The sequence below is a fragment of the Zingiber officinale genome, chromosome 1B (assembly GCF_018446385.1).
Source record: "Zingiber officinale cultivar Zhangliang chromosome 1B, Zo_v1.1, whole genome shotgun sequence".
Taxonomy (NCBI): Eukaryota; Viridiplantae; Streptophyta; class Magnoliopsida; order Zingiberales; family Zingiberaceae; genus Zingiber; species Zingiber officinale.
Genome location: NC_055986.1, coordinates 20,836,078 through 20,844,549, shown reverse-complemented (window position 1 = coordinate 20,844,549; position 8,472 = coordinate 20,836,078). Strand labels below are relative to the sequence as shown.

The window sequence follows — 8,472 nt, the reverse complement described above, 5'->3', positions numbered from 1 at the left end:
GCTTCACTCACCAGGACTTTCACCTGGCTTCACTTACCAGGATTTCCCGAATCAGGTCGACTCACCTCGGGTCAACCAGGTCAACCTTGACCAAAGATTGCACCCATAATCTCCCAAGTTTGTATTCTGTCAAACATCAGAATAAAACTTTTCTATTCTCGTCAAACATCATAATAGAACTTTTCTATTCTCGTCAAACATCATAATAGAACTTTTCTATTCTCGTCAAACATCAAAATACAACTCGAGTCAGGTCAACTCGAGTCATGTCAACCAGGTCAACCTTGACCTAAGGTTGCACCAACAAAAAGTACATGACTTGAGCGTCGGAGGACCTGACCCGAGGACTTTTTCCCTGGTTTCTGGTCTCTAACGACTGGTGGACTCGTCTGAGTGTGCGTAGAGTCGTAGTGTCATCATCCTGATCATCTTCCTTCGTCATCCGCTCGTGCGAACCTTTCCGAAGGGTGCCAGGTAGATCGGACGCCGCGACGACTTTCCGTCAACTTCCAGTACACCAAGGCCCGCCTTCATCTGACTCAGCTTCCGGACGGGATCATTCAGCAATGATACAAATGTTGTCGAAGGTATCATCTGTAAGTGTAATTACTGGTTCGATTATTTCCCTCAGATTTTCCTTGATGCTCATCACGCTACGGAACCACGTCAATGAGTATCGAGTTGGTTCAGAACGAGCCTCATCTAAAGCCATCAAACCAGTCAAGAGCTCCATCAGCACTATTCCAATGCTGAACACATCAACCTTTACTGTAACCTTCCCGGTCGCTGGTTCAGCCATGGCAAGAGGATTTAAATTAATCAAAGTTGTAGTAAAAGATATAAGTAAACTGGAATACTGAACAAAATAGCATACTAGCATACTTTGGAGCTAAATACCCAAAAGCTCCAGCAAGTTTAGTAGTAAGAGAGTGTTTTGGGCAAGTTTGGCTAGCCCGAAATCTGAAATTTTAGCCCTGTAGTCATCACTAAGAAGTATATTAGATGACTTGAAATCCCGGTGACTAAAGCATTGATAAGCAAATCTATGAAGATACGTAAGTCCCCTAGCGACAACCAGTGCAATGTCAAGCCTCTTCTTCCACGTCAAAGGCTCCAACCTCTCCCTTTTCGTGGAAAAGATGCTTGCTTAAAGCCCCTTGGGGCATATACTCATAAACAAGAAGCATTTCATTCTCTTCCGCAGAGTAGCCCAATATTGGTACCAAATGACGGTGGCGAACTCTTGAGAGAACCAATTTCGGCTTTGAACTCATCCCACGCTTTGTTACTCAGCATTGAAGATTCTATTCACTTCACTGCTAATCTCGTCGGGAAGCGGTGAAAGGTGGACTACCGGTGATCTGGCTTAAAGATTGACGGGAAGAAGACTTTAAACCGAGAATGCCCGCTGATACAGTGCATAATGGTAGAGCCCGGTCATCGGCAGTCAAGGAGACATGGTAGTCAGAAGTCAAGGGGACGCGTGGTAGTCAACAGTCAGGAGGACGTGACAGTCAACAGTCAGGAGGACGTGACAGTCAACAGTCAGGAGGACGTGACAGTCAACAACTAGGAAAAGAAGAGGTAGGACTACCTAGTGTCATCAGACGCATAATGCCTGATCGGGTGTTTACAGATCAGGATATCATATCTGAATCAGGATGTGCAATTAGGGGAAAGCCTGACCTGCTCTAACTGGTCAGGTTGTCACAGCTCGATTATATCCAGACTTGATTCTCTCAGTAGACCAACTTCCGATCAACTCTTGAGCGATCTCACCACAACACTCCCTGCCCCTCAAGACTTAGGCTAGGTGTTATGTCTGACATATCACCCTGAGCTGTCCTAGTCATACCCGGTCGGGACAGCAGGTGCTACATGATAGTAAGGTCAGAGAATCGTAACCGCCTGTCAGAGAATAACTGCTGTATGTTAGGGAATATTCCAATGGTTTGCGGTCATCTGTGAATAGAACCTTCTTCCAGTCCACAAAAGGGTGTCACGCGTCCCCCATCACCAGGCAAGTCCTGGAACCCGATATTCCTTGACATCAGTCAGGCTCCAGAGGTACGCACTATCATATAAAAAAGGAGGTCCTCTCCCTTGCGCAGGTCCGCTCTCTCGCACATTCGCACTTGTCTTCTACTTTTCTTTCTTCTTCGTACACTATTCTTCTCGGGAAAAAGTATCAGACATGAGCGTCAGAGGGTCTACTCCGGGGACTTTTTCCTTGGTTTATGGCCTCTAACGTTCCGTGTGCTCATCCAAGTGTGCGCAGAGCTCAAGTACCGCCGGCTCAGTCATCGTTGTCCGTTAGCGCCATGTGGGGGCCCGTTCTTGTGGGGGCCCGTTCTTGTGGGTGCGTACGAGAAGGGTGTCCTAGTCGCCTCTCTGTCAATGCCAGCAATAGATCATTCGGCCTTCGCCTGACTCAGATTCCGGACAGGATCAATTTGGCGCTGTCTGTGGGAACACGTTCACCTATTCTGGAGCATGAAGATGGAAGAGACTGGAAGAATCAACGTGACCATGATGACAGGGGAGTACGAACTATTCAAGGAGATCAAGAAGCAAGCGGCTTCCGAAAAATAGACCATTGCTTCGCGACCATACAAGACGCTTGCAATTTCCAAAGACCCTACTCATGTCTCTGATAGAGGATCTAAGAGAAAACAAAGCAAGGAATTTCCTCCAGCCTTCCATTGGGAATCGGGCCCGGATTATTACCATAAGGGCCCGGACTGCTATAATAATAAAGAGCAATAGCAGACCTCCATGGCGAAAAGCTCCCCGCCCAAGGACTCAAAGAAAGGGAAAGCCATAGTCCTCAGGGAGGAGCCCTAGGAGGAGTCTAATGAGCAAATGTCCTTCTCTCTAAGGGTACTCGAGGAGAAGCTACCGAAGGGGTACAAGTCCCCAGCCATTGGAGAGTATGACGGTAGTAAGGATCCGGAGGATCATCTTCGGAAGTTTCGGAACGCTGCATTGTTGCACCAATACAACGACGCCCTTAAGTGCCGAGTGTTCTTGAATACTCTGTCAGGCTCGGCACAAAAATAGTTCGATGGATTACCGAACGGGTCCATCACCTACTTTCATGATTTCAAGAATGTTTTTCTATACCATTTCGCCAGTAGCAGGAAGTACAAAAGACAGACCACTGTCTTTTAACCCTTAAGCAAGGGTCTGTCGAGCCCTTGAGAAGTTATATCAAATGCTTCAACTAGGTGGCCCAAGACGTCCCATCCGCTACCTTTGAAATATTGATGAGTGTCTTCTCTCATGGACTGGTAGAAGGAGAGTTCTTCCAAGACCTCATCCAAGAGCCCATGAAGAACTTCGATGAGATGCTAGGAAAAGTCGTCAATTACATCAACGTAGAAGAAGTTCAGGCGGCTCGGCGAAAAGCAAACAAGGCGCCTGCTCCCGCCAACAAATCAGAGAAGAGGCTACCCCAACCGCCATCTCAGCCCCTTCCATGAGCCTGGGATGCTCGACCGTAATTCCCTCCCTGTCAGGATTCCAGGCCAGTCCAATGTGTGGCATCTGTCCAAGCCCCAAGGCCCGGTCAGTGAGGGTCGCGTTATTGCACTCACCATAGGTCAGTGGGGCCCGGTCAGTGGGTACCAGAAACAAGACGAAAGCTTACGTTGGAGATGAAAAGTTCAGTGAAGCGGAAGGGAAAGGATATTTATAACTATCAAGGGGGGCACAAAGGACCTCGTTATCAGTGCCCATCAGACGGTTCATGCCTAAGGTGGCCGACATTAGCCATAGACTTAAAAGCAATGATGGTCGTAGGATCATCTTAGAAACCCGAGCCAAGGAGGCGTGTCGAAAAAAGAGGAGGTGAGGGACACGAGGGGGATAAGTGTTTGTTGTTGTTGGATCGTAAAGTTCGCTAGAGGAAGGGTGAATAGCGATTATTGAAAATTCGTTAGTAATTCGAGTACGCGGCGGAAAATAATAAGCACAACGCTAAAACCAATTTTACTTGGTTCAGAACCTTTGTCGACTCCTACTCCAAGCCTCATACTCGTCGAGTGCTTTCGTTGGACAATCACTAATAATTCACAAAATATTACAAACTTTAGTACAAGAATTATTAAAAGAATATCGACAACAGGAAAAGGAAATCGAGGCACAGGTTGTCGGAGAAGTCTCGCAGCGTCGCAGGAGTAGTGCGCAACAGAGCAGTCGTAGAAGAAGTTGTTGTACTTTGCTCCAGGTGGAGGGCTCCTTATATAGGAAGCTCCGGGCGCCCGGATCCCTTCTAGGCGCCAAGAGCGTGACGTCAACCCAGCCAATCAGTGCGCTCCACGTTACGACGAGATAAACTTTTACATTTCGAGTGCCTAGACCAGCTCCGGGCGCCCGGATCCCTTCCAGGTGCCCGGACCCTTTTTCTAGCATAAGCTTTTTCCTGCAAGAAAAAGATTAGTCCGAGCCAATAAACATTATACTACCTTGCAAAACAAAAGTTAGCACAAACATATAATAAAAACATAGTAGTAATTAGATTCTATTTCCTCGAGACCAGAATATAGTCACGATTTCAACTTAGATTTTCAAAATGGATCTATGTTGGATCGACGCCTATAGTTCCCTCAAACGGGGAACGCGTCCTCACCAAGTCACTCCCCTCCAGTGACTTACCTTAACTTACCACTTTGCCAGACATCCGGTCAGCCCGTTGACCTGTCTGGACTTCGTGTTAACTATCCGATCGGCTCGTTGACCTAGTTGGACTTCCCTATAATACTGAGTTAGCACAATAGATAAAGCAGTAAAGTAAGATAGTGTTAACATATTCAAGATTTGTTGGTCCGGTCGACCATGCGCGATCGATCGAAAACCAATCAGTCACATATAACCTAAGGTTACCTCCCCTAGGGCTGCCCAGCTTCACTCACTAGGACTTTCATTGTCTGGCTTCACTTACTAGGACTTCCACCATCTGGCTTCACTCACTAGGGCCTGGCTTCACTCACCAGGACTTCTGCTGCCTAGCTTTACTTACTAGGGTCTGGTTTCACTCACCAAGACTTCCACCACCTATCTTCACTCACTAGGGCATGGTTCACTCATCAGGACTTCCACCATCTAGCTTCACTCATTAGGGTCCGACTTCACTCACCAGGACTTCCACCACCTAACTGACTTTACTCATCAGGACTTCTCACCTGCCTATCCTTTGAGTAGGACTTACCTTTACTAGTCATCTAGTCCTGACTAGACTTCTCTCTTCTAAACATCAAGTCCTGTTTGGATCAACCCTTGGTCAAATTGATCAAACTTAGGTATATTGTCAAACATCAAAATCCTAGAGGTTGATTGCACCAATAGTTGTGGCTTCGGGAGTAGGCGATGCTACAATAGCTCCCCCTTGGTCTTGTAAGTAGACTCTGGAGTATCGTGGCTCATGACTAGGCGAGTAGCAAGATCGCACGGGTCGGGAGCCCTGGAGTAGGCTGGTCAGGTAAAGCGATTGATCAGGTAGCCACATCAATAAACTCGGTCGGGACATTGAATTAGCCGGTCAAGATAGACGCCTAGTCAGATAAAGGGACCTGCTCGATAGCATGGTTTGACGTCTACATAGATGTTAAGTTAACTAAATACTTGCGAGTGGGATAAACTTAACATGTTACTTGAACATATCAAGAGGAAAATAGCGTGGATTATTGGTGAACGTTAAGTGAACAATACATTACACAAGGATAGTCCGCCCAAACACATACCTTTCATAATTTTCAAATCAAAGTTACAGAAGGAGAAAAAGTCTTACATCCTTGGAATAATAGGGTACAAGATAAGCACAGACTAATCATCAAAAGAGGGAAAAGCTTCATCAAGAAGCTCTCGGAGAAGGCGAGCGCGGTCCAAGAAGTCGTCAGGAGGGGTTAACCGGAGGTAACCTTTCTCACAGAGCTGCAGTAGGGCCTATACACCACCATAACAAACCATCCGATCAATGAGACTGCTTATCTTAACTCCAAATTCTTTGGAAGCTAGGAAGGTGGCCTTGTAAGCTTGTAGGCGAGCAGCCTCGTTGGCTTGATAGTTCGTCAGCTTGCCCTTGGCCTTGTCTGCATCAACTCGAACCATAGCTATCTCTTGATGTGCAGTGGCGGCCTTGTTCTGGGCCTTCGAGAGGTTCGTTTGAAGAGACTTGAGGGTAGCCTTGGCTACCTCCCACTGCTTCTAAAAGGAAACTTCCCTATCAGCGTTCGCAGATAGATCTGCCATTTTGGCCGCCAGATCTCTCTCCAGAATAGTGTGGGCCTCTTGAAGCTCCCGCAACCACGAAGAGAGGGTGGTCACCTCAACTTCCTTCTCTTCCAGATCGGCCACGATCTTGGCACGCCTCAGTCCCTTAGACTTAAGCTTGGATTCGCTCGTCTTTAGAGCGGTCTGCAAGGTCTGTACTTTCTCTGATTCTGCCTGAGTCATGCCTGTCATGACTTGGGCCTTCTCCTTAATAGTCTGAAGATAGGATTACATCGAGTTATCAGGAGTGGTCATATCACAAACCCGGTTAGTGGTCGTGGGAGATTCCAATTCCCGAAGGCTAGGGGTGTAAATGAACCAAGCTGCTCGCGAGCTATTCGAAGCTCGATTCGATAAAAGCTCGTTTGAGCTCGTTTAACGAGGCTCGTTAAGATAAACAAACCAAGCTCAAGCTTCGCAATATTCGGCTCGTTAACTCGTGAACACGTTCGTTAAGCTCATTAAGCAACTTTTAAATAAAAAAAATAATAGTTTTGATATTGAATTTATAGATTTTACACCCTACTTATGAAAAATATAGACAAATATATTAAATTTACTTATTAGAATAAAATTATAAATTTTAATAATAATATTATAATTTTCTCTAAATATATAATTTAATTTTTAATGAATATTTAAATTTATGATTTATATTTATTAAGCTCATTTAGGCTCGATAAAAGCTCGAATAAGTTTGTGAGCCATGAATATATTCGTTAAATAAAGCTCGAGCTCGGCTCGATTATAAACGAGCCAAGCTTAAACATTCAAGAGTTCGGCTCGACTCGGCTCGATTCGGCTCGATTACACCCCTACTGAAGGCGAGCCCTAAGAGACTCGTTCTTTCACTGCAGACGAACCACGTACTACGATATGCTTAGGCCCATGACACAGGTATGTCAAAAGCAGGGGAGGATTAGCATTACCTCAAGGATATGAAAAAGAAACAGAGAAAACTCATCGATACTAATCGTTGCGAGAACAAGTCGGCCAACTCCAGTTGCGGGCCTTCCAAAATTTGGTCGGGAGTAGTTTTCCATGAGTCAGCTAGGGTCCCATGGAGTTGCACCTGACCACAATGGGGAGAGGCGCTGGCAGAAGGAATGGGGCCCAGCACTTGTAGAGACGGCAGTTGGAAGGAGGAGGTGAAGGCATACCTGCTTTTGAGGTACTCCTTGGGGTGGGAAGAAGAAGCAGGTGCTGAAGTAGGAGCAGAAGGTGTGGAAGCCCCGGGTTGGTCTCCCGCTTGGGAGTTGGTCTTCTCCAGAACGAGGATGAGAACAGGAGAAGAGGTCACCGCCTCTGTTGCCGTGGGAGGGGTCACCGAGGCAGGGGTTTTGTCTTTGGAGGAAGCCCGGGACTCAGGTATCCTCTGTGGTGAAGATTGGACTGCCGAAGTCATGCATTGCCTTTTGCGCTGAAGGCGCAAACGCTGCTCTGGAGGCGGTGAGGGAGTCCTCTCACCCACAGTTGCCTTAGTGGGGAGAGATTCGATTCCGAGGGTCTCGGGGTCCTCAGATTGTTGCGAGGAAGCCTCCGCTGAGGCACTAGCCTGACCCGCCAAAATCTCTTGGCCTCACTTATTCAGAATCTCGCTTGGCAACTTAAAAGAGTCGAGGGCAGAAGCGCGAAACATAGCATCTTCTACAAAACAAAAAGAAGATACCTCAGTTAGCGAAGACTTGGAAGGGGAGACATTGGATCTTACCAAAAGGAGCGTCCAAAGACGTCCAGATAGGGCTAAGCCCGAAAGTGTATAGCACACACTCTCGCAATAGCAAGAGAAGCCAAAGCTGCACTCCCTCCAGTTTCTCAGAAGTTGTGAGGCAGTCTGGCTGATGCTGGTGATCACGCAGCTCGGAGGGAGTTGGAAGAGTGTAACACCACTCAATAGGCCAAGACCCAGACTCAGGCAATTGGACATAAAAAAAATCGAGACTTACAACCCTTGTTGGAAGAAGGCATTCACTCGAAAAACTTATACCCGGTCTGAGATTGCACCATAAAGACACCCGGTTCCGAGCGTTTGAGGGAATAAAAATGATGGAAAAGCAATTTCTTACAGTGAAACTAGTTAAAAAAATATATAGAGTTGTAGTATGACCTACTAGATGAGGAGACCCCCCTAAATAGAATGAAACAATAGAGATCAATTAACTCCCCTCTTGAAAAATATTAGTATTTTCATTCGATAATAAA

The 8,472-nt window shown here is 46.5% G+C and overlaps 1 pseudogene; it reads right to left on the bottom strand.

Moving 5' to 3' along the window:
• Window positions 1–556: 556 nt before the first annotated feature.
• Window positions 557–8,197, bottom strand: LOC122032038 (annotated as a pseudogene).
• Between the last annotated feature and the right edge of the window lie 275 nt (window positions 8,198–8,472).